This window comes from Somniosus microcephalus, chromosome 8, assembly GCF_052327205.1.
Source record: "Somniosus microcephalus isolate GS21.2 chromosome 8, FLI_Smic_1.0, whole genome shotgun sequence".
In the NCBI taxonomy this organism is placed as follows: Eukaryota; Metazoa; Chordata; class Chondrichthyes; order Squaliformes; family Somniosidae; genus Somniosus; species Somniosus microcephalus.
Window position 1 is genome coordinate 131,044,314 of NC_140994.1, and position 21,887 is coordinate 131,066,200.

Here is a 21,887-nt window from a genome sequence, read left to right on the forward strand (position 1 = left end):
AGCGAAGACTGTGGAGAGAGGAGTGAAGAGTTTGTGGAGTGAGATTGAAGGGTGTTTGGAGAGAGAGTGAAGAGTGTGTGGAGAGAAATTTATGTGTGGGTGGAGTGAGAGTGAAGTGTGTGTGGAGTGAGGAGTGAAGAGTGGGTGGAGTGAGAGTGAAGAGTGTGGAGTGAGGAGTGAAAAGTGTGTGGAGAGAGAGTGAAGAGTGTGTATAGTGAGGCGTGAGAGTGTGCGGAGTGAGGAGTGAAGAGTGTGTGGAGTGAGAGTGAAAAGGGTGTGGAGTGAGAGTGAAGTGTATGTGGAGTGAGGAGTGAATAGTGTGTGGAGTGAGGCGTGTAGAGTGTGAGGAGTGAGAGTGAAGAGTGTATGGAGCGAAAGTGAAGCCTGTGTGGCGTGAGAGTGAAGAGTGCATGACGTGAGGAATGAAGAGTGTGTGGAGAAAGATTGAAGAGTGTGTGGAGTGAGAATGAAGAGTGTGTGGAGTGAGGAGTGAAGACTGTGCGGAGGGAGAGTGAAGAATGTGCGGAGTGAGGAGTGAAGAGTGTGTGGAGTGAGAGTGAAGAGTGTTTGGAGAGAGAGTGAAGAAAGTGTGGAGAGAAATTTATGAGTGGGTGGAGTGAGAGTGAAGTGTGTGTGGAGTGAGGAGTGAAGAGTGTGTGGATTGAGAGTGAAGAATGTGTGGTCTGAAGAGTGAAGTGTGTGTGGAGTGAGGAGTGAAGAGTGTGGTGAGAAAAAGTGAAGAGTGTATGGAGTGAAGAATGAAGAGTGTGTGGAATGAGAGTGAAGATTGTGTGGAGTGAGGAGTGAAGATTCTTTGGAGAGTAAGTGAAGAGTGTGTGGTGTGAGAGAGAAGTTTGTGTGGAGTGAGGAGTGAAGACTGTGTGGAGAGAGAGTGAATAGTGTGTGGAGTGAAGAGTGTGGAGTGAGGATTGAAGAATCTGTGGAGGGAGAGTGAAGAGCATGCAGAGTGAGGAGTGAAGAGTGTGTGGAGTGAGAGTGAAGGGTGTTTGGAGAGAGAGTGAAGAGTGTGTGGAGAGAAATTTACGTGTGGGTGAAGTGAGAATGAAGTATGTGTGGAGTGTGGAGTGAAGAGTGGGCGGAGTGAGAGTGAAGAGTATGTATAGTGAGGAGTGAGAGTGTGCGGAGAGAGGAGCGAAGAGTGTGTGGAGTGAGAGTGAAGAGTGTGTGGAGTGAGGAGTTAAGAGCGTGTCGAGTGAGATTGAAGAGTGTGTGGATTGAGAGTGAAGAGAGTGTGGACTGAAGAGTGAAGAGTGTTTGGAGTGAGGAGTGAAGAGTGTGTGGAGTGAGAGTGAAGAATGTTTGGAGTGAGGAGTGCAGTATGTGTGGAGTGAGAGAGGGAAGTGTGTGCAGTGAGGAGTGAAGATTGTGTGGAGAAAATGTGAAGAGTGTGTGGAGTGCGGAGTGAAGATTGTGAGTGAGTAGTGAAGAGCGTGTTGAGTGAAAGTGAAGAGTTTGTGGAGTGAGGAGTGAAGAGTATGTGGAGAGAGAGTGAAGAGTGTACGAGTGAGAGTCAAGAGTGTGTGGAGTGAGGAATGAAGAGTGTGTGGAGTGAGAGTGAAGGGTGTTTGGAGAGAGAGTGAAGAGTGTGGAGTGAGGAGTGTGTGGAGAGAGAGTGAAGAGTATGTGGAGTGAGAGTGAAGAGTATGTGGAGTGAGGAGTGAAGTGTGTGTGGAGAGAGAGTGATGCATGTGTGGAGTGAGGAGTGAAGAGTGTGGGGGTTGAGTGTGAAGGGGTGTGGAGTGACAGTGAAGTGTATGTGGAGTGAGGAGTGAAGAGTGTATGGAGTGAGGAGGGAAGAGTGTGCGGAGTGAGCGTGAAGAGTGTGTGGATTGAGAGTGAAGAGTGTGTGGTCTGAAGAGTGAAGTGTTTGTGGAGTGAGGAGTGAAGAGTGTGTGGAGAAAAAGTGAAGAGTTTATGGAGTGAGGAATGAAGAGTGTGTGGAATGAGAGTGAAGAGTGTGTGGAGTGAGGAGTGAAGATTCTTTGGAGAGTAAGTGAAGAGTGTGTGGTGTGAGAGAGAAGTGTGTGTGGAGTGAGTAGTGAAGCGTGTGTGGAGTGAACGTGAAGAGTTTGTGAAGTGAGGAGTGAAGAGTGTGTGGAGAGAGAGTGAATAGTGTGTGGAGTGAGAGTGAAGAGTGTGGAGTGAGGATTGAAGAATCTGTGGAGGGAGAGTGAGGAGCATGCAGAGTGAGGAGTGAAGAGTGTGTGGAGTGAGAGTGAAGGGTGTTTGGAGAGAGAGTGAAGAATGTGTGGAGAGAAATTTATGTGTGGGTGCAGTGAGAGTGAAGTATGTGTGGAGTGTGGAGTGAAGAGTGTCTGGAGTGAGAGCGAAGACTGTGGAGAGAGGAGTGAAGAGTTTGTGGAGTGAGATTGAAGGGTGTTTGGAGAGAGAGTGAAGAGTGTGTGGAGAGAAATTTATGTGTGGGTGGAGTGAGAGTGAAGTGTGTGTGGAGTGAGGAGTGAAGAGTGGGTGGAGTGAGAGTGAAGAGTGTGGAGTGAGGAGTGAAAAGTGTGTGGAGAGAGAGTGAAAAGTGTGTATAGTGAGGCGTGAGAGTGTGCGGAGTGAGGAGTGAAGAGTGTGTGGAGTGAGAGTGAAAAGGGTGTGGAGTGAGAGTGAAGTGTATGTGGAGTGAGGAGTGAATAGTGTGTGGAGTGAGGAGTGTAGAGTGTGAGGAGTGAGAGTGAAGAGTGTATGGAGCGAAAGTGAAGCCTGTGTGGCGTGAGAGTGAAGAGTGCATGACGTGAGGAATGAAGAGTGTGTGGAGAAAGATTGAAGAGTGTGTGGAGTGAGAATGAAGAGTGTGTGGAGTGAGGAGTGAAGACTGTGCGGAGGGAGAGTGAAGAATGTGCGGAGTGAGGAGTGAAGAGTGTGTGGAGTGAGAGTGAAGGGTGTTTGGAGAGAGAGTGAAGAAAGTGTGGAGAGAAATTTATGAGTGGGTGGAGTGAGAGTGAAGTGTGTGTGGAGTGAGGAGTGAAGAGTGTGTGGATTGAGAGTGAAGAATGTGTGGTCTGAAGAGTGAAGTGTGTGTGGAGTGAGGAGTGAAGAGTGTGTGGAGAAAAGGTGAAGAGTGTATGGAGTGAAGAATGAAGAGTGTGTGGAATGAGAGTGAAGAGTGTGTGGAGTGAGGAGTGAAGATTCTTTGGAGAGTAAGTGAAGAGTGTGTGGTGTGAGAGAGAAGTGTGTGTGGAGTGAGGAGTGAAGACTGTGTGGAGAGAGAGTGAATAGTGTGTGGAGTGAGAGTGAAGAGTGTGGAGTGAGGATTGAAGAATCTGTGGAGGGAGAGTGAAGAGCATGCAGAGTGAGGAGTGAAGAGTGTGTGGAGTGAGAGTGAAGGGTGTTTGGAGAGAGAGTGAAGAGTGTGTGGAGAGAAATTTACGTGTGGGTGAAGTGAGAATGAAGTATGTGTGGAGTGTGGAGTGAAGAGTGGGTGGAGTGAGAGTGAAGAGTGTGTATAGTGAGGAGTGAGAGTGTGCGGAGAGAGGAGCGAAGAGTGTGTGGAGTGAGAGTGAAGAGTGTGTGGAGTGAGGAGTTAAGAGCGTGTCGAGTGAGATTGAAGAGTGTGTGGATTGAGAGTGAAGAGAGTGTGGACTGAAGAGTGTTTGGAGTGAGGAGTGAAGAGTGTGTGGAGTGAGAGTGAAGAATGTTTGGAGTGAGGAGTGCAGTATGTGTGGAGTGAGAGAGGGAAGTGTGTGCAGTGAGGAGTGAGGATTGTGTGGAGAAAAAGTGAAGAGTGTGTGGAGTGCGGAGTGAAGATTGTGAGTGAGTAGTGAAGAGCGTGTTGAGTGAAAGTGAAGAGTTTGTGGAGTGAGGAGTGAAGAGTATGTGGAGAGAGAGTGAAGAGTGTACGAGTGAGAGTCAAGAGTGTGTGGAGTGAGGAATGAAGAGTGTGTGGAGTGAGAGTGAAGGGTGTTTGGAGAGAGAGTGAAGAGTGTGGAGTGAGGAGTGTGTGGAGAGAGAGTGAAGAGTATGTGGAGTGAGAGTGAAGAGTATGTGGAGTGAGGAGTGAAGTGTGTGTGGAGAGAGAGTGATGCATGTGTGGAGTGAGGAGTGAAGAGTGTGGGGGTTGAGTGTGAAGGGGTGTGGAGTGACAGTGAAGTGTATGTGGAGTGAGGAGTGAAGAGTGTATGGAGTGAGGAGGGAAGAGTGTGCGGAGTGAGCGTGAAGAGTGTGTGGAGTGAGCGTGAAGAGTGTGTGGATTGAGAGTGAAGAGTGTGTGGTCTGAAGAGTGAAGTGTTTGTGGAGTGAGGAGTGAAGAGTGTGTGGAGAAAAAGTGAAGAGTTTATGGAGTGAGGAATGAAGAGTGTGTGGAATGAGAGTGAAGAGTGTGTGGAGTGAGGAGTGAAGATTCTTTGGAGAGTAAGTGAAGAGTGTGTGGTGTGAGAGAGAAGTGTGTGTGGAGTGAGTAGTGAAGCGTGTGTGGAGTGAATGTGAAGAGTTTGTGAAGTGAGGAGTGAAGAGTGTGTGGAGAGAGAGTGAATAGTGTGTGGAGTGAGAGTGAAGAGTTTGGAGTGAGGATTGAAGAATCTGTGGAGGGAGAGTGAGGAGCATGCAGAGTGAGGAGTGAAGAGTGTGTGGAGTGAGAGTGAAGGGTGTTTGGAGAGAGAGTGAAGAATGTGTGGAGAGAAATTTATGTGTGGGTGCAGTGAGAGTGAAGTATGTGCGGAGTGTGGAGTGAAGATTGTCTGGAGTGAGAGCGAAGACTGTGGAGAGAGGAGTGAAGAGTTTGTGGAGTGAGATTGAAGGGTGTTTGGAGAGAGAGTGAAGAGTGTGTGGAGAGAAATTTATGTGTGGGTGGAGTGAGAGAGAAGTGTGTGTGGAGTGAGGAGTGAAGAGTGGGTGGAGTGAGAGTGAAGAGTGTGGAGTGAGGAGTGAAAAGTGTGTGGAGAGAGAGTGAAGAGTGTGTATAGTGAGGCGTGAGAGTGTGCGGAGTGAGGAGTGAAGAGTGTGTGGAGTGAGAGTGAAAAGGGTGTGGAGTGAGAGTGAAGTGTATGTGGAGTGAGGAGTGAATAGTGTGTGGAGTGAGGAGTGTAGAGTGTGAGGAGTGAGAGTGAAGAGTGTATGGAGCGAAAGTGAAGCCTGTGTGGCGTGAGAGTGAAGAGTGCATGACGTGAGGAATGAAGAGTGTGTGGAGAAAGATTGAAGAGTGTGTGGAGTGAGAATGAAGAGTGTGTGGAGTGAGGAGTGAAGACTGTGCGGAGGGAGAGTGAAGAATGTGCGGAGTGAGGAGTGAAGAGTGTGTGGAGTGAGAGTGAAGGGTGTTTGGAGAGAGAGTGAAGAAAGTGTGGAGAGAAATTTATGAGTGGGTGGAGTGAGAGTGAAGTGTGTGTGGAGTGAGGAGTGAAGAGTGTGTGGATTGAGAGTGAAGAATGTGTGGTCTGAAGAGTGAAGTGTGTGTGGAGTGAGGAGTGAAGAGTGTGTGGAGAAAAAGTGAAGAGTGTATGGAGTGAAGAATGAAGAGTGTGTGGAATGAGAGTGAAGAGTGTGTGGAGTGAGGAGTGAAGATTCTTTGGAGAGTAAGTGAAGAGTGTGTGGTGTGAGAGAGAAGTGTGTGTGGAGTGAGGAGTGAAGACTGTGTGGAGAGAGAGTGAATAGTGTGTGGAGTGAGAGTGAAGAGTGTGGAGTGAGGATTGAAGAATCTGTGGAGGGAGAGTGAAGAGCATGCAGAGTGAGGAGTGAAGAATGTGTGGAGTGAGAGTGAAGGGTGTTTGGAGAGAGAGTGAAGAGTGTGTGGAGAGAAATTTACGTGTGGGTGAAGTGAGAATGAAGTATGTGTGGAGTGTGGAGTGAAGAGTGGGTGGAGTGAGAGTGAAGAGTGTGTATAGTGAGGAGTGAGAGTGTGCGGAGAGAGGAGCGAAGAGTGTGTGGAGTGAGAGTGAAGAGTGTGTGGAGTGAGGAGTTAAGAGCGTGTCGAGTGAGATTGAAGAGTGTGTGGATTGAGAGTGAAGAGAGTGTGGACTGAAGAGTGAAGAGTGTTTGGAGTGAGGAGTGAAGAGTGTGTGGAGTGAGAGTGAAGAATGTTTGGAGTGAGGAGTGCAGTATGTGTGGAGTGAGAGAGGGAAGTGTGTGCAGTGAGGAGTGAAGATTGTGTGGAGAAAAAGTGAAGAGTGTGTGGAGTGCGGAGTGAAGATAGTGAGTGAGTAGTGAAGAGCGTGTTGAGTGAAAGTAAAGAGTTTGTGGAGTGAGGAGTGAAGAGTGTGTGGAGAGAGAGTGAAGAGTGTACGAGTGAGAGTCAAGAGTGTGTGGAGTGAGGAATGAAGAGTGTGTGGAGTGAGAGTGAAGGGTGTTTGGAGAGAGAGTGAAGAGTGTGGAGTGAGGAGTGTGTGGAGAGAGAGTGAAGAGTATGTGGAGTGAGAGTGAAGAGTATGTGGAGTGAGGAGTGAAGTGTGTGTGGAGAGAGAGTGATGCATGTGTGGAGTGAGGAGTGAAGAGTGTGGGGGTTGAGTGTGAAGGGGTGTGGAGTGACAGTGAAGTGTATGTGAAGTGAGGAGTGAAGAGTGTATGGAGTGAGGAGGGAAGAGTGTGCGGAGTGAGCGTGAAGAGTGTGTGGATTGAGAGTGAAGAGTGTGTGGTCTGAAGAATGAAGTGTTTGTAGAGTGAGGAGTGAAGAGTGTGGAGAAAAAGTGAAGAGTTTATGGAGTGAGGAATGAAGAGTGTGTGGAATGAGAGTGAAGAGTGTGTGGAGTGAGGAGTGAAGATTCTTTGGAGAGTAAGTGAAGAGTGTGTGGTGTGAGAGAGACGTGTGTGTGGAGTGAGTAGTGAAGCGTGTGTGGAGTGAACGTGAAGAGTTTGTGAAGTGAGGAGTGAAGAGTGTGTGGAGAGAGAGTGAATAGTGTGTGGAGTGAGAGTGAAGAGTGTGGAGTGAGGATTGAAGAATCTGTGGAGGGAGAGTGAGGAGCATGCAGAGTGAGGAGTGAAGAGTGTGTGGAGTGAGAGTGAAGGGTGTTTGGAGAGAGAGTGAAGAATGTGTGGAGAGAAATTTATGTGTGGGTGCAGTGAGAGTGAAGTATGTGTGGAGTGTGGAGTGAAGAGTGTCTGGAGTGAGAGCGAAGACTGTGGAGAGAGGAGTGAAGAGTTTGTGGAGTGAGATTGAAGGGTGTTTGGAGAGAGAGTGAAGAGTGTGTGGAGAGAAATTTATGTGTGGGTGGAGTGAGAGTGAAGTGTGTGTGGAGTGAGGAGTGAAGAGTGGGTGGAGTGAGAGTGAAGAGTGTGGAGTGAGGAGTGAAAAGTGTGTGGAGAGAGAGTGAAGAGTGTGTATAGTGAGGCGTGAGAGTGTGCGGAGTGAGGAGTGAAGAGTGTGTGGAGTGAGAGTGAAAAGGGTGTGGAGTGAGAGTGAAGTGTATGTGGAGTGAGGAGTGAATAGTGTGTGGAGTGAGGAGTGTAGAGTGTGAGGAGTGAGAGTGAAGAGTGTATGGAGCGAAAGTGAAGCCTGTGTGGCGTGAGAGTGAAGAGTGCATGACGTGAGGAATGAAGAGTGTGTGGAGAAAGATTGAAGAGTGTGTGGAGTGAGAATGAAGAGTGTGTGGAGTGAGGAGTGAAGACTGTGCGGAGGGAGAGTGAAGAATGTGCGGAGTGAGGAGTGAAGAGTGTGTGGAGTGAGAGTGAAGGGTGTTTGGAGAGAGAGTGAAGAAAGTGCGGAGAGAAATTTATGAGTGGGTGGAGTGAGAGTGAAGTGTGTGTGGAGTGAGGAGTGAAGAGTGTGTGGAGTGAGAGTGAAGAGTGTGGAGTGAGGAGTGAAGAGCATGTGGAGAGAGAGTGAAGAGTGTGGAGTGAGGAGTGAAGAGCATGTGGAGAGAGAGTGAAGAGTGTGTGGAGTGAGGAGTGAAGAGTGTGTGGAGTGAGGAGTGATGAGTGTGTGGTTTGAAAGTGAAGAGTGTGCAGACTGAAGAGTGAAGAGTGGTGGTGTGAGGAGTGAAGAATATGTGGTGTGTGTGTGAAGAGTGTATGGAGTGAGATGTTAGAGCGAACAGTGCGTGGAGTGAGGAGTGAAGAATGTGAGGAGTGAGAGAGAGAAGTGTGTGCAGTGAGTAGTGAAGATTCTGTGGAGAAAAAGTGAAGAGTGTGTGGAGTGAGGAGTGAAGAGTGAGAATTGAGAGTGAAGAGTATGTGGAGTGAGGTGTGAAAAGTGTATGGAGTGAGGAGGGAACAGTGTGTGGAGGGAGGAGTGAAAGTGTGTGGAGTGAGGAATGAAGAGTGTGTGGAGTGAGAGTGAAGAGTATGTGGAGTGAGGAGTGAAGAATCTTTGGAGAGTAATGAAGAGTGTTTGGGGTGAGAGTGAAGAGTGTGTGGAGTGAGGAGCGAAGAGTGTGTGGAGAGTGAGTGAAGAGTGTGTGTACTGAGGAGTGTAGGGTGTTTGGAGAGAAATTAATGAGTGGGTGGAGTGAGAGTGAAGTGTGTGGAGTGAGGAGTGAAGAGTGTGTGGAGTGAGAGTGAAGAGAGTGGAGTGAGGAGTGAAGGTGTGTGGAGAGAGAGTGAAGAGTGTGTGGAGTGAGGAGTGAAGAGTGTGGGGAGTGAGGAGTGAAGAGTGTGTGGATTGAGAGTGAATAGTGTGTGGATTGAGAGTGAAGTGTATGTGGAGTGAGGAGTGAAGAATGTGTGGAGTGAGGACTGAAGAGTGTGTGGAGTGAGAGTGAAGAGTGTGTGGATTGAGAGTGAAGAGTGTGTGGACTGAAGACGATGAGTGTGTGGAGTGAGGAGTGAAGAGTGTGTGGACTGAGAGTGGAGAGTGTATGGAGTGAGAGTGAATAGAGCGAACAGTGTGTGGAGTGAGGAGTGGAGATTGTGTGGAGTGAGAGAGAGAGAAGTGTGTGAAGTGAGGAGTGAAGAGTGTGTGGAGTGAAAGTGATGAGAGTGTGGAGTGAGGAGTGAAGAGTGTGTGGAGAGAGAGTGAAGAGTGTGTGGAGTGAGAGTGAAGATTGTGTGGAGTGAGAAGTGAAGGCTGTGTGGAGGGTGAGTGAAGAGTGTGCAGAGTGAGGTGTGAAGAGTGTGTGGAGTGAAATTGACGGGTGTTTGGAGAGAGATTGAAAAGTGTGTGTTGAGAAATTGATGAGTGGGTGGAGTGAGAGTGAAGTGTGTGTGGAGTGAGGAGTGAAGAGTGTGTGGAGTTAGAGTGAAGAGTGTATGGAGTGAGAGTGAAGAGCGAACAGTGTCTGGAGTGAGAGAGTGACAAGAGTGTGCAGTGAGGAGTGAAGATTTTGTGGAGTGAGAGTGAAGAGTTTGTGGAGTGAGGAGTGAAGAGTCTTTGGAGAGTAAGTGAAGAGTGTGTGGGGTGAGAGGGAAGATAGTGTGGAGTGAGCAGTGAAGAGTGTGTGGAGTGAAAGTGAAGAGGGTGTGGAATGAGGAGCGAAGAATGTATGGAGAGAGATTGAAGAGTGTGTGCAGTGAGAGTGAAGAGTGTGTGGAGTGAGGATTGAAGACCGTGTGGAGGGAGAGTGTAGAGTTTGCAGAGTGAGGAGTGAAGAGTGTGTGGAGTGAGAGTGAAGGGATTTTGGAGAGAGAGTGAAGAGTTTGTGGAGAGAAATTGATGAGTGAGTGGAGTGAGAGTGGAGTGTGTGTGGAGGGAGGAGTGAAGAGTGTGTGGAGTGAGAGTGAAGATTGTGGAGTGAGGAGTGAAGAGTGTGTTGAGAGTGAAGAGGGTGTGGAGTGAGAGTGAAGTGTATGTGGAGTGAGGAGTGAAGAGTGTGTGGAGTGCGGAGTGAAGAGTGTGTGGAGTCAGGAGTGAAGAGTGTGTGGATTGAGAGTGATGAGTGTGTGGACTGAAAAGTGAAGAATGTTTGGAGTGAGGATTAAAGAGTGTGTGGAGTGAGAGTGAAGAGTGTATGGAGTGAGAGTGAAGAGCGAACAGTGTGTGGAGTGAGGAATAAAGAATGTGTAGAGTGAGAGAGAGAAGAGTGTGCAGTGAGGAGTGAAGATTGTGTGGAGGAAAAGTGAAAAGTGTGTTGAGTGAGGAGTGAAGAGTGTGTGGAATGAGAGTGAAGAGTGTATGGAGTGAGGAGTGAAGAGTCTTTGGAGAGTGAGTGAAGAGTGTGTGGGGTGAGAGGGAAGCGTGTGTGGAGTGAGGAGTGAAGTGTGTGTGGAGAGAGAGTGAAGAGTGTGTGGAGTGAGAGTGAAACGTGTGTGGAGTGAGGAGTGAAGACTGTGTGGAGGGAGAGTGAAGAGTGTTTGGAGAGAGAGTGAAGAGTGTGTGGAGAGAAAATGATGAGTGGGTGGAGCGAGAGTGAAGTGTGTGTGGAGTGATGAGTGAAGAGTGTGTGGAGTGAGAGTGAAGGGTGTTTGGAGAGAGAGTGAAGAGTGTGTGGAGAGATATTTATGAGTGGGTGGAGTGAGAGTGAAGTATGTGTGGAGTGAGGAGTGAAGAGTGTGTGGAGTGAGAGTGAGGAGTGTGGAGTGAGGAGTGAAGAGTATGTGGAGAGAGAGTGAAGAGTGTGTGGAGTGAGGAGTGAAGAGTTTGTGGAGCGAGGAGTGAAGAGTGTGTGGAGTGAGAGTGAAGAATGTGTGGAGTGAGGAGGGAAGAGTGTGTGGAGTGAGGAGTGAAGAGTGTGTGGAGTGAGAGTGAAGAATGTGTGGAGTGAGAGTGAAGGGTGTTTGGAGCGAGAGTGAAGAGTGTGTGGAGAGAAATTTATGAGTGGGTGGAGTGAGAGTGAAGTGTGTGTGGAGTGAGGAGTGAAGAGTGTGTGGAGTGAGAGTGAAGAGTGTGTGGACTGAAGACTGAAGAGTGTGTGGTGTGAGGAGTGAAGAGTGTGTGTAGTGAGAATGAAGATTGTATGGAGTGAGAGGTTAGAGTGAACAGTGTGTGGAGTGAGGAGTGAAGAATGTGTGGAGTGAGAGTGCGAAGTATGTGCAGTGAGGAGTGAAAATTATGTGGAGAAAAAGTGAAGAGAGTGTGGAGTGAGGAGTGAAGAGTGAGAATTCAGGAGTGAAGATTGTGTGGTGTGAGGAGTGAAAAATGTATGGAGTGAGAGTGAAGTGTATGTGGAGTGAGGATTGAAGAGTGTGAGGCGTGAGAGTGAAGAGTGTATGGAGCGAAAGTGAAGCCTGTTTGGCGTGAGAGTGAAGAGTGTGTGGAGTGAGGAGCGAAGAGTGTGTGGAGAGAGAGTGAAGAGTGCGTGGAGTGAGACTGAAGAGTGTGTGGAGTGAGGAGTGAAGACTGTGCGGAGGGAGAGTAAAGTGTGTGCAGAGTGAGGAGGGAAGATTGAGTGGAGTGAGAGTGAAGGGTGTTTGGAGAGAGAGTGAAGAGTGTGTGGAGAGAAATTGATGAATGGTTGGAGTGAGAGTGAAGTGTGTGTAGAGTGAGGAGTGAAGAGTGTGTGGAGTGAGTGTGATTAGTGTAGGGTGAGGAGTGAAGAGTGTGTGGAGTGAGTAGTGAAGAGTGTGTGGAGTGAAAGTGAAGAGTGTGTGGAGTGAGGAGTGAAGAGTGTGTGGAGAGAGAGTGAAGAGTGTGTGGAGTGAGAGTGAAGCATGTGTGGAGTGAGGAGTGAAGACTGTGTGGAGGGAGAGTGAAGAGTATGCAGAGTGATGATTGAAGAGTGTGTGGAGTGAGAGTGAAGGGTGCTTGGAGAGAGAGTGAAGTGTTTGTGGAGAGAAAATGATGAGTGGCTGGAGTGAGAGTGAAGTGTGTGTGGAGTGACGAGTGAAGAGTGTGTGGAGTGAGACTGAAGTGTGTGTGGATTGAGGAGTATAGAATGTGTGGAGTGAAAGTGAAGAGGGTGTGGAGTGAGAGTGAAGTGTATGTGGAGTGAGGAGTGAAGAGTTTGTGGAGTGAGGAGTGAAGAGTGTGTGGAGAGAGAGTGAAGAGTGTCTGGGGTGAGAGTGAAGAGGTTGTGGAGTGGGAGTGAAGTGTATGTGGAGTGAGGAGTGAAGAGTTTGTGGACTGAGCAGTGAAGAGTGTGTGGATTCAGAGTAAAGAGTGTGTGGAGTGAGGAGTGAAGAGTGGGTGGAGTGAGGAGTGAAGATTGTGTGGAGAAAAAGTGAGGAGTGTGTGGAGTGAGGACTGAAGAGTGAGAATTGAGGAGTGAAGAATGTGTGGAGTGAGGATTGAAAATTGTGGAGAGAGAGTGAAGAGTGTGTGGAATGAGAGTGAAGAGTGTGTGGAGTGAGGAGTAAAGACTGTGTGGAGGGAGAGTGAAGAGTGTGCAGAGTGAGGAGTGAAGAGTGTGTGGAGTGAGAGTGAAGGGTGTTTGAGAAAGTGAAGTGTGTGTGGACAGTAATTGATGAGTGGGTGGAGTGAGAGTGAAGTTTGTGTGGAGTGAGGATGAAGAGTGTTTGGAGAGAGAGTGAAGAGTGTGTGGACTGAGGAGTGAAGGGTTTTTGGAGAGAAATTGATGAGTGGATGGAGTGAGAGTGAAGTGTGTGTGGAGTGAGGAGTGAAGAATGTGTGGAGTGAGAGTGAGGACTGTGTAGTGAGGAGTGAAGGAGTGTGGAGAGAGAGTGAAGAGCGTGTGGAGTGAGGAGTGAAGAGTGTGGGGAGTGAGGAGTGTAGAGTGTGTGGATTGAGAGTGAAGCGGCTGTGGAGTGAGAGTGACGTGTATGTGGAGTGAGGAGTGAAAAGTGTGGAGTGAGGGCTGTAGAATGTGTGGAGTGAGAGTGAAGAGCGTGTGGAGTGAGGAGTGAAGAGTCTTTGGAGAGAAAATGAAGAGTGTGTGGGGTGAGAGGGAATATAGTGTGGAGAGAGCAGTGAAGAGTGTGTATAGTGAAAGTGCAGAGGGTGTGGAATGAGGATTGAAGCGTGTATGGAGAGAGAGTGAAGAGTGTGTGCAGTGAGTGTGAAGAGTGTGTGCAGTGAGGAGTGAAGACCATGTGGAGGGAGAGTGTAGAGTGTGCAGAGTGAGGAGTGAAGAGTGTGTGGAGTGAGAGTGTAGTGTGTGTTGAGAGAAGAGTGTGTGGAGTGAGAGTGAAGAGTGTGGAGTGAGGAGTGAAGAATGTGTTGAGAGAGAGCGAAGCGGGTGTGGAGTGAGTGTGAAGTGTATGTGGAGTGAGGAGTGAAGAGTGTGTGGAGTGAGGAGTGAAGAGTGTATGGAGTGAGAGTGAAGAGCGAACAGTGTGTGGAGTGAGTGGTAAAGAATGTGTGGAGTGAGAGAGAGAAGAGTGTGCAGTGAGGAGTGAAGATTCTGTGGAGGAAAAGTGAAGAGTGTTTGGAGTGAGGAGTGAAGAGTGTATGGAGTGAGAGTGAAGAGTGTATGGAGTGAGGAGTGAAAAGCCTTTGGAGAGTAAGTGAAGATTGTGTGGGGTGAGAGGGAAGAGTGTTTGAAGTGAGTAGAGAAGAGTGTGTGGAGTGAAAGTGAAGGGTGTGTGGAGAGAGAGTGAAGAGTGTGTGGAGTGAGAGTGAAGCGTGTGTGGAGTGAGGAGTGAAGACTGTGTGGAGGGAGAGTGAAGAGTACGCAGAGTGAGGATTGAAGAGTGTGTGGAGTGAGAATGAAGGGTGTTTGGAGAGAGATTGAAGAGTGTGTGGAGAGAAAATGATGAGTGGGTGGAGTGAGAGTGAAGTGTGTGTGGAGTGACGAGTGAAGAGTGTGTGGAGTGAGAGTGAAGAGTGTGGACCGAGGAGTGAGTAGTGTGTGGAGAGTGAGTGAAGAGTTTGTGGAGTGAGGACTGAAAAGTGTGTGGAGTGAGGAGTGTAGAGTGAGTGGAGTGAGAGTGAAGAGTGTGGAGTGAGGATTGAAGAGTGCGTTGAGAGAGAATGAAGAGGGTGTGGAGTGAGAGTGAAGTGTATGTGGAGTGAGGAGTGAAGAGTGTGTGGAGTGAGGACTGAAGTGTGGGTGGAGTGAGGAGTGAAGAGTGTGTGGATTGAGAGTGAAGAGTGTGTGGACTGAAGAGTGAAGAGTGTTTGGAGTGAGGAGTGAAGTGTGCGTGGAGTGAGAGTGAAGAGTGTATGGAGTGAGAGTCAAGAGCGAACAGTGTGTGGAGTGAGGAGTAAAGAATGTGTGGAGTGAGAGAGAGAAGAGTGTGCGGTGAGGAGTGAAGATTGTGTGGAGGAAAAGTGAAGAGTGTGTGGAGTGAGGAGTGAAGAGTGTGTGGAGAGTCAGTGAAGAGTGTGTGGGGTGAGAGGGAAGAGTATTTGGAGTGAGTAGTGAAGAGTGTATGGAGTGAAAGTGAAGAGTGTGTGGAGTGAGGAGTGAAGCGTGTGTGGAGAGAGAGTGAAGAGTGTGTGGAGTGAGAGTGAAGCGTGTGTGTAGTGAGGAGTGAAGACTGTGTGGAGGGAGAGTGTAGAGTATGCAGAGTGAGGATTGAAGAGTGTGTGGAGTGAGAGTGAAGAGTGAATGGAGTGAGAGTGAAGAGCGAACAGTGTGTGGAGTGAGGAGTAAAGAATGTGTGGAGTGAGAGAGAGAAGAGTGTGCAGTGAGGAGTGAAGATTGTGTGGAGGAAAAGTGAAGAGTGTATGGAGTGAGGAGTGAAGAGTCTTTGGAGAGTAAGTGAAGAGTGTGTGAGGTGAGAGGGAAGAGTGTTTGGAGTGAGTAGTGAGGAGTGTGTGGAGTGAAAGTGATGAGTGTGTGGAGTGAAGAGTGTGTGGAGAGAGAGTGAAGAGTGTGTGGAGTGAGAGTGAAGTGTGTGTGGAGTGAGGAGTGAGGAATGTGTGGAGGGAGAGTGAAGAGTATGCAGAGTGAGGATTGAAGAGTGTGTTGAGTGAGAGTGAAGGGTGTTTGGAGAGAGAGTGAAGAGTGTTTGGAGAGAAAATAATGAGTGGGTGGAGTGAGAGTCAAGTGGTGTGGAGTGACGAGTGAAGAGTGTGTGGAGTAGAGAGTGAAGACTGTGGAGTGAGGAGTGAGTAGTGTGTGGAGAGTGATTGAAGAGTGTGTGGAGTGAGTACTGAAAAGTGTGTGGAGTGAGGAGTGTAGAATGAGTGGAGTGAGAGTGAAGAGGATGTGGAGTGGGAGTGAAGTGTATGTGGAGTGAGGAGTGAAGAGATTGTGGAGTGAGGAATGAAGAGTGTGTAGAGTCAGAGTAAAGAGTGTGTGGACTGAGGAGTGAAGAGTGTGAGGAGTGAGAGTGAAGTGTGTATGGAGCGAAAGTGAAGACGGTGTGGAGTGAGAGTGAAGATTGCATGGAGTGAGGAATGAAGAGTATGTGGAGAGAGATTGAGGAGTTTGTGGAGTGAGAGTGAAGAGTGCGTGGAGTGAGGATTGAAGACTGCGTGGAGGGAGAGTGAAGGGTGTGCAGAGTGAGTAGTGAAGATTGTGTGGAGTGAGAGTGAAGGGTGTTTGGAGAGAGAGTGAAGAGTGTGTGGAGAGAAATTTATGAGTGGGTGGAGTGAGAGTGAAGTATGTGTGGAGTGAGGAGTGAAGAGTGTGTGGAGTGAGAGTGAAGAGTGTGGCGTGAGGAGTGAAGAGTGTGTGGAGAGAGAGTGAAGAGTGTGTGGAGTGAGAGTGAACAGTGTGTGGAGTGAGGAGTGAAGACTGTGCGGAGGGAGAGTAAAGTGTGTGCAGAGTGAGGAGGGAAGATTGTGTGGAGTGAGAGTGAAGGGTGTTTGGAGAGAGAGTGAAGAGTGTGTGGAGAGAAATTGATGAGTGGGTTGCGTGAGAGTGAAGTGTGTGGAGTGAGGAGTGAAGAGTGTGAGGAGTGAGAGTGAAGTGTGTGGAGTGAGGAGTGAAGAGTGTGTAGATAGGGAGTGAAGTGTGTGTGGATTGAGAGTGAAGAGTGTGTGGACTGAAGAGTGAAGAGTGTGTGGTGCGAGGAGTGAACAGTGTGTGGAGTGAGGAGTGAAGAATGTGTGGAGTGAGAGAGAGAAGTGTGTGCAGTGAGGAGTGAAGATTATGTGGAGAAATAGTGAAGAGAGTGTGGAGTGAGGAGTGAAGAGTTTATGGAGTGAGAGTGAAGAGTATGTGGAGTGAGGAGTGAAGAGTCCTGGAGAGTAATGAAGAGTGTGTGGGGTGAGAGGGAAGAGTCTGTGGAGTGAGGCGTGAAGAGTGTGAGGAGTGAGAGTGAAGAGTGTATGGAGCAAAAGTGAAGCCTGCTTGTCGTGAGAGTGAAGAGTGTGTGGAGTGAGGAGCGAAGAGTGTGTGGAGAGAGAGTGAAGAGTGCGTGGAGTGAGAGTGAACAGTGTGTGGAGTGAGGAGTGAAGACCGTGCGGAGGGAGAGTAAAGTGTGTGCAGAGTGAGGAGGGAAGATTGCGTGGAGTGAGAGTGAAGGGTGTTTGGAGAGAGAGTGAAGAGTGTGTGGAGAGAAATTGATGAGTGGGTGGAGTGAGAGGGAAGTGTGTGTAGAGTGAGGAGTGAAGAGTGTGTGGAGTGAGAGTGAAGAGTGTGGAGTGAGGAGTGAAGAGTGTGTGGAGAGAGAGTGAAGAGTGTGTGGAGTGAGAGTGAAGCAGGTGTGGAGTGAGGAGTGAGGACTGTGTGGAGGGAGAGTGAAGAGTATGCAGAGTGATGATTGAAGAGTGTGTGGTGTGAGAGTGAAGTGTGCTTGGAGAGAGAGTGAAGAGTGTGTGGAGAGAAAATGATGAGTTGCTGGAGTGAGAGTGAAGTATGTGTGGAGTGATGAGTGAAGAGTGTGTGGAGTGAGAGTGAAGAGTGTGGAGTGAGGAGTGGGTAGTGTGTGGAGAGAGAGTGAAGAGTGAGTGGAGTGAGACTGAAGAGTGTGTGGAGTGAGGAGTATAGAGTGTGTGGAGTGAGAGTGAAGAGGGTGTGGAGTGAGAGTGAAGTGTATGTGGAGTGAGGAGTGAAGAGTTTGTGGAGTGAGGAGTGAAGAGTGTGTGGAGAGAGAGTGAAGAGTGTGTGGAGTGAGAGTGAAGAGGGTGTGGAGTGGGAGTGAAGTGTATGTGGAGTGAGGAGTGAAGAGTTTGTGGACTGAGGAGTGAAGAGTGTGTGGAGTCAAAGTAAAGAGTGTGTGGAGTGAGGAGTGAAGAGTGGGTGGAGTGAGGAGTGAAGAGTATGCGGAGAGAGATTGAAGAGTGTGTGGAGTGAGGAGTGAAGATTGTGTGGAGAAAAAGTGAGGAGTGTGTGGAGTGATGAGTGAAGAGTGAGAATTGAGGAGTGAAGAGTGTGTGCACTGAGGAGTGAAAAGTATATGGAGTGAGAGTGAAGAGTATGTGGAGTGAGGAGTGAAGAGTCTTTGGAGAGTAATGAAGAGTGTGTGGGGTGAGAGGGAAGAGTCTGTGGAGTGAGGCGTGAAGAGTGTGAGGAGTGAGAGTGAAGAGTGTATGGAGCAAAAGTGAAGCCTGCTTGTCGTGAGAGTGAAGAGTGTGTGGAGTGAGGAGCGAAGAGTGTGTGGAGAGAGAGTGAAGAGTGCGTGGAGTGAGAGTGAACAGTGTGTGGAGTGAGGAGTGAAGACCGTGCGGAGGGACAGTAAAGTGTGTGCAGAGTGAGGAGGGAAGATTGCGTGGAGTGAGAGTGAAGGGTGTTTGGAGAGAGAGTGAAGAGTGTGTGGAGAGAAATTGATGAGTGGGTGGAGTGAGAGGGAAGTGTGTGTAGAGTGAGGAGTGAAGAGTGTGTGGAGTGAGAGTGAAGAGTGTGGAGTGAGGACTGAAGAGTGTGTGGAGAGAGAGTGAAGAGTGTGTGGAGTGAGAGTGAAGCAGGTGTGGAGTGGGGAGTGAGGACTGTGTGGAGGGAGAGTGAAGAGTATGCAGAGTGATGATTGAAGAGTGTGTGGTGTGAGAGTGAAGTGTGCTTGGAGAGAGAGTGAAGAGTGTGTGGAGAGAAAATGATGAGTTGCTGGAGTGAGAGTGAAGTGTGTGTGGAGTGATGAGTGAAGAGTGTGTGGAGTGAGAGTGAAGAGTGTGGAGTGAGGAGTGGGTAGTGTGTGGAGAGAGTGTGAAGAGTGAGTGGAGTGAGACTGAAGAGTGTGTGGAGTGAGGAGTATAGAGTGTGTGGAGTGAGAGTGAAGAGGGTGTGGAGTGAGAGTGAAGTGTATGTGGAGTGAGGAGTGAAGAGTTTGTGGAGTGAGGAGTGAAGAGTGTGTGGAGAGAGAGTGAAGAGTGTGTGGAGTGAGAGTGAAGAGGGTGTGGAGTGGGAGTGAAGTGTATGTGGAGTGAGGAGTGAAGAGTTTGTGGACTGAGGAGTGAAGAGTGTGTGGAGTCAAAGTAAAGAGTGTGTGGAGTGAGGAGTGAAGAGTGGGTGGAGTGAGGAGTGAAGAGTATGCGGAGAGAGATTGAAGAGCGTGTGGAGTGAGGAGTGAAGATTGTGTGGAGAAAAAGTGAGGAGTGTGTGGAGTGATGAGTGAAGAGTGAGAATTGAGGAGTGAAGAGTGTGTGCACTGAGGAGTGAAAAGTATATGGAGTGAGGAGGGAACAGTGTGTGGAGTGAGGAGTGAAGAGTCTTTGGAGAGTAATGAAGAGTGTGTGGTGTGAGAGGGAAGTGTGTGTGGAGTAAGGAGTGAAGAGTGTGAGGAGTGAGATTGAAGAGTGTGTGGAGCAAAAGTGAAGCCTGTGTGGTGTGAGAGTGAAGAATGTGTGGAGCGAGGAGTGAAGAGTGTGGAGAGAGAGTGAAGAGTGTGTGGAGTGAGAGTGAAGAGTGTGTGGAGTGAGGAGTGAAGACTGTGTGGAGGGAGAGTGAAGAGTGTGCAGAGTGAGGAGTGAAGAGTGTGTGGAGTGAGAGTGAAGTGTGTTTGAGAAAATGAAGAGTGTGTGGACAGTAATTGATGAGTGGGTGGAGTGAGAGTGAAGTTTGTGTGGAGTGAGGATGAAGAATGTTTGGAGAGAGAGTGAAGAGTGTGTGGACTGAGGAATGAAGGGTGTTTGGAGAGAAATTGTTGAGTGGGTGGAGTGAGAGTGAAGTGTGTGTGGAGTGAGGAGTGAAGAATGTGTGGAGTGAGAGTGAAGACTGTGTAGTGACGATTGAAGGTGTGTGGAGAGAGAGTGAAGAGTGTGTGGAGTGAGGAGTGGAGAGTGTGGGGAGTGAGGAGTGAAGCGTCTTTGGACAGTAATGAAGATTGTGTGGGGTGAGAGGGAAGAGTGTGTGGAGTGAGGAGTGAAGAGTGTGAGGAGTGAGAGTGAAGAGCATATGGAGCAAAATGAAGCCTGTGTGGTGTGAGAGTGAAGAGTGTGTGGAGTGAGGAGTGAAGAGTGTGGAGAGAGAGTGAAGAGTATGTGGAGTGAGAGTGAAGAGTGTGTGGAGTGAGGAGTGAAGACTGTGTGGAGGGAGAGTGAAGAGTGTGCAGAGTGAGGAGTGAAGAGTGTGTGGAGTGAGAGTGAAGTGTGTTTGAGAAAATGAAGAGTGTGTGGACAGTAATTGATGAGTGGGTGGAGTGAGAATGAAGTTTGTGTGGAGTGAGGATGAAGAGTGTTTGGAGAGAGAGTGAAGAGTGTGTGGACTGAGGAATGAAGGGTGTTTGGAGAGAAATTGATGATTGGGTGGAGTGAGAGTGAAGTGTGTGTGGAGTGAAGAGTGAAGAATGTGTGGAGTGAGAGTGAAGACTGTGTAGTGACGATTGAAGGTGTGTGGAGAGAGAGTGAAGAGTGTGTGGAGTGAGGAGTGGAGAGTGTGGGGAGTGAGGAGTGAAGAATCTTTGGAAAGTAATGAACAGTGTGTGGGTTGAGAGGGAAGAGTGTGTGGAGTGAGGAGTGAAGAGTGTGAGGAGTGAGAGTGAAGAGTATATGGAGCAAAAGTGAAGCCTGTATGGTGTGAGAGTGAAGAATGTGTGGAGTGAGGAGTGAAGAGTGTGGAGAGAGAGTGAAGAGTGTGTGGAGTGAGAGTGAAGAGTGTGTGGAGTGAGGAGTGAAGACTGAGTGGAGGGAGAGTGAAGATTGTGCAGAGTGAGGAGTGAAGTGTGTGTAGAGTGAGAGTGAAGTGTGTTTGAGAAAGTGAAGAGTGTGTGGACAGTAATTGATGAGTGGGTGGAGTGAGATTGAAGTTTGTGCGGAGTGAGGATGAAGAGTGTTTGGAGAGCTAGTGAAGAGTATGTGGACTGAGGAGTGAAGGGTGTTTGGAGAGAAATTGATGAGTGGGTGGAGTGAGAGTGAAGTGTGTGTGGAGTGAGGATTGAAGAATGTGTGGAGTGAGAGTGAAGACTGTGTTGTGAGGAGTGAAGGTGTGTGGAGAGAGAGTGAAGAGTGTGTGGAGTGAGGAGTGAAGAGTGTGGGGAGTGAGGAGTGAAGTGTGTGTGGATTGAGAGTGAAGAGGGTGTGGAGTGAGAGTGAAGTGTATGTGGAGTGAGGAGTGAAGACTGTGTGGAGTGAGGGCTGTAGAGTGTGTGGAGTGAGAGTGAAGAATGTGTGGAGTGAGGAGTGAAGAGCCTTTGGAGAGTAAATGAAGAGTGTGTGGGGTGAGAGGGAAGATAGTGTGGAGTGAGCAGTGAAGAGTGTGTGGAGTGAAAGTGAAGAGGGTGTGGAATGAGGATTGAAGAGTGGATGGAGAGAGAGTGAAGAGTGTGTGGAGAGAGAGTGAAGAGTGTGTGGAGTGAGAGTGAAGCAGGTGTGGAGTGAGGAGTGAGGACTGTGTGGAGGGAGAGTGAAGAGTATGCAGAGTGATGATTGAAGAGTGTGTGGTGTGAGAGTGAAGTGTGCTTGGAGAGAGAGTGAAGAGTGTGTGGAGAGAAAATGATGAGTTGCTGGAGTGAGAGTGAAGTGTGTGTGGAGTGATGAGTGAAGAGTGTGTGGAGTGAGAGTGAAGAGTGTGGAGTGAGGAGTGGGTAGTGTGTGGAGAGAGTGTGAAGAGTGAGTGGAGTGAGACTGAAGAGGGTGTGGAGTGAGGAGTGAAGAGTGAGAATTCAGGAGTGAAGAATGTGTGGAGTGAGGAGTGAAAAGTCTATGGAGTGAGAGTGAAGAGTATGTGGAGTGAGGAGTGAAGAGTCTTTGGAGAGTAATGAAGAGTGTGTGGGGTGAGAGGGAAGAGTCTGTGGAGTGAGGCGTGAAGAGTGTGAGGAGTGAGAGTGAAGATTGTATGGAGCAAAAGTGAAGCCTGCTTGTCATGAGAGTGAAGAGTGTGTGGAGTGAGGAGCGAAGAGTGTGTGGAGAGAGAGTGATGAGTGCGTGGAGTGAGAGTGAACAGTGTGTGGAGTGAGGAGTGAAGACCGTGCGGAGGGAGAGTAAAGTGTGTGCAGAGTGAGGAGGGAAGATTGCGTGGAGTGAGAGTGAAGGGTGTTTGGAGAGAGAGTGAAGAGTGTGTGGAGAGAAATTGATGAGTGGGTGGAGTGAGAGGGAAGTGTGTGTAGAGTGAGGAGTGAAGAGTGTGTGGAGTGAGAGTGAAGAGTGTGGAGTGAGGAGTGAAGAGTGTGTGGAGAGAGAGTGAAGAGTGTGTGGAGTGAGAGTGAAGCAGGTGTGGAGTGAGGAGTGAGGACTGTGTGGAGGGAGAGTGAAGAGTATGCAGAGTGATGATTGAAGAGTGTGTGGTGTGAGAGTGAAGTGTGCTTGGAGAGAGAGTGAAGAGTGTGTGGAGAGAAAATGATGAGTTGCTGGAGTGAGAGTGAAGTGTGTGTGGAGTGATGAGTGAAGAGTGTGTGGAGTGAGAGTGAAGAGTGTGGAGTGAGGAGTGGGTAGTGTGTGGAGAGAGTGTGAAGAGTGAGTGGAGTGAGACTGAAGAGTGTGTGGAGTGAGGAGTATAGAGTGTGTGGAGAGAGAGTGAAGAGGGTGTGGAGTGAGAGTGAAGTGTATGTGGAGTGAGGAGTGAAGAGTTTGTGGAGTGAGGAGTTAAGATTGTGTGGATTTAGAGTGAAGAGTGTGTGGAGTGAGAGTGACGTGTATGTGGAGTGAAAGTAAAGAGTGTGTGGAGAGAGAGTGAAGAGCGTGTGGAGTGAGAGTGAAGAGGGTGTGGAGTGGGAGTGAAGTGTATGTGGAGTGAGGAGTGAAGAGTTTGTGGACTGAGGAGTGAAGAGTGTGTGGAGTCAAAGTAAAGAGTGTGTGGAGTGAGGAGTGAAGAGTGGGTGGAGTGAGGAGTGAAGAGTATGCGGAGAGAGATTGAAGTGTGTGTGGAGTGAGGAGTGAAGATTGTGTGGAGAAAAAGTGAGGA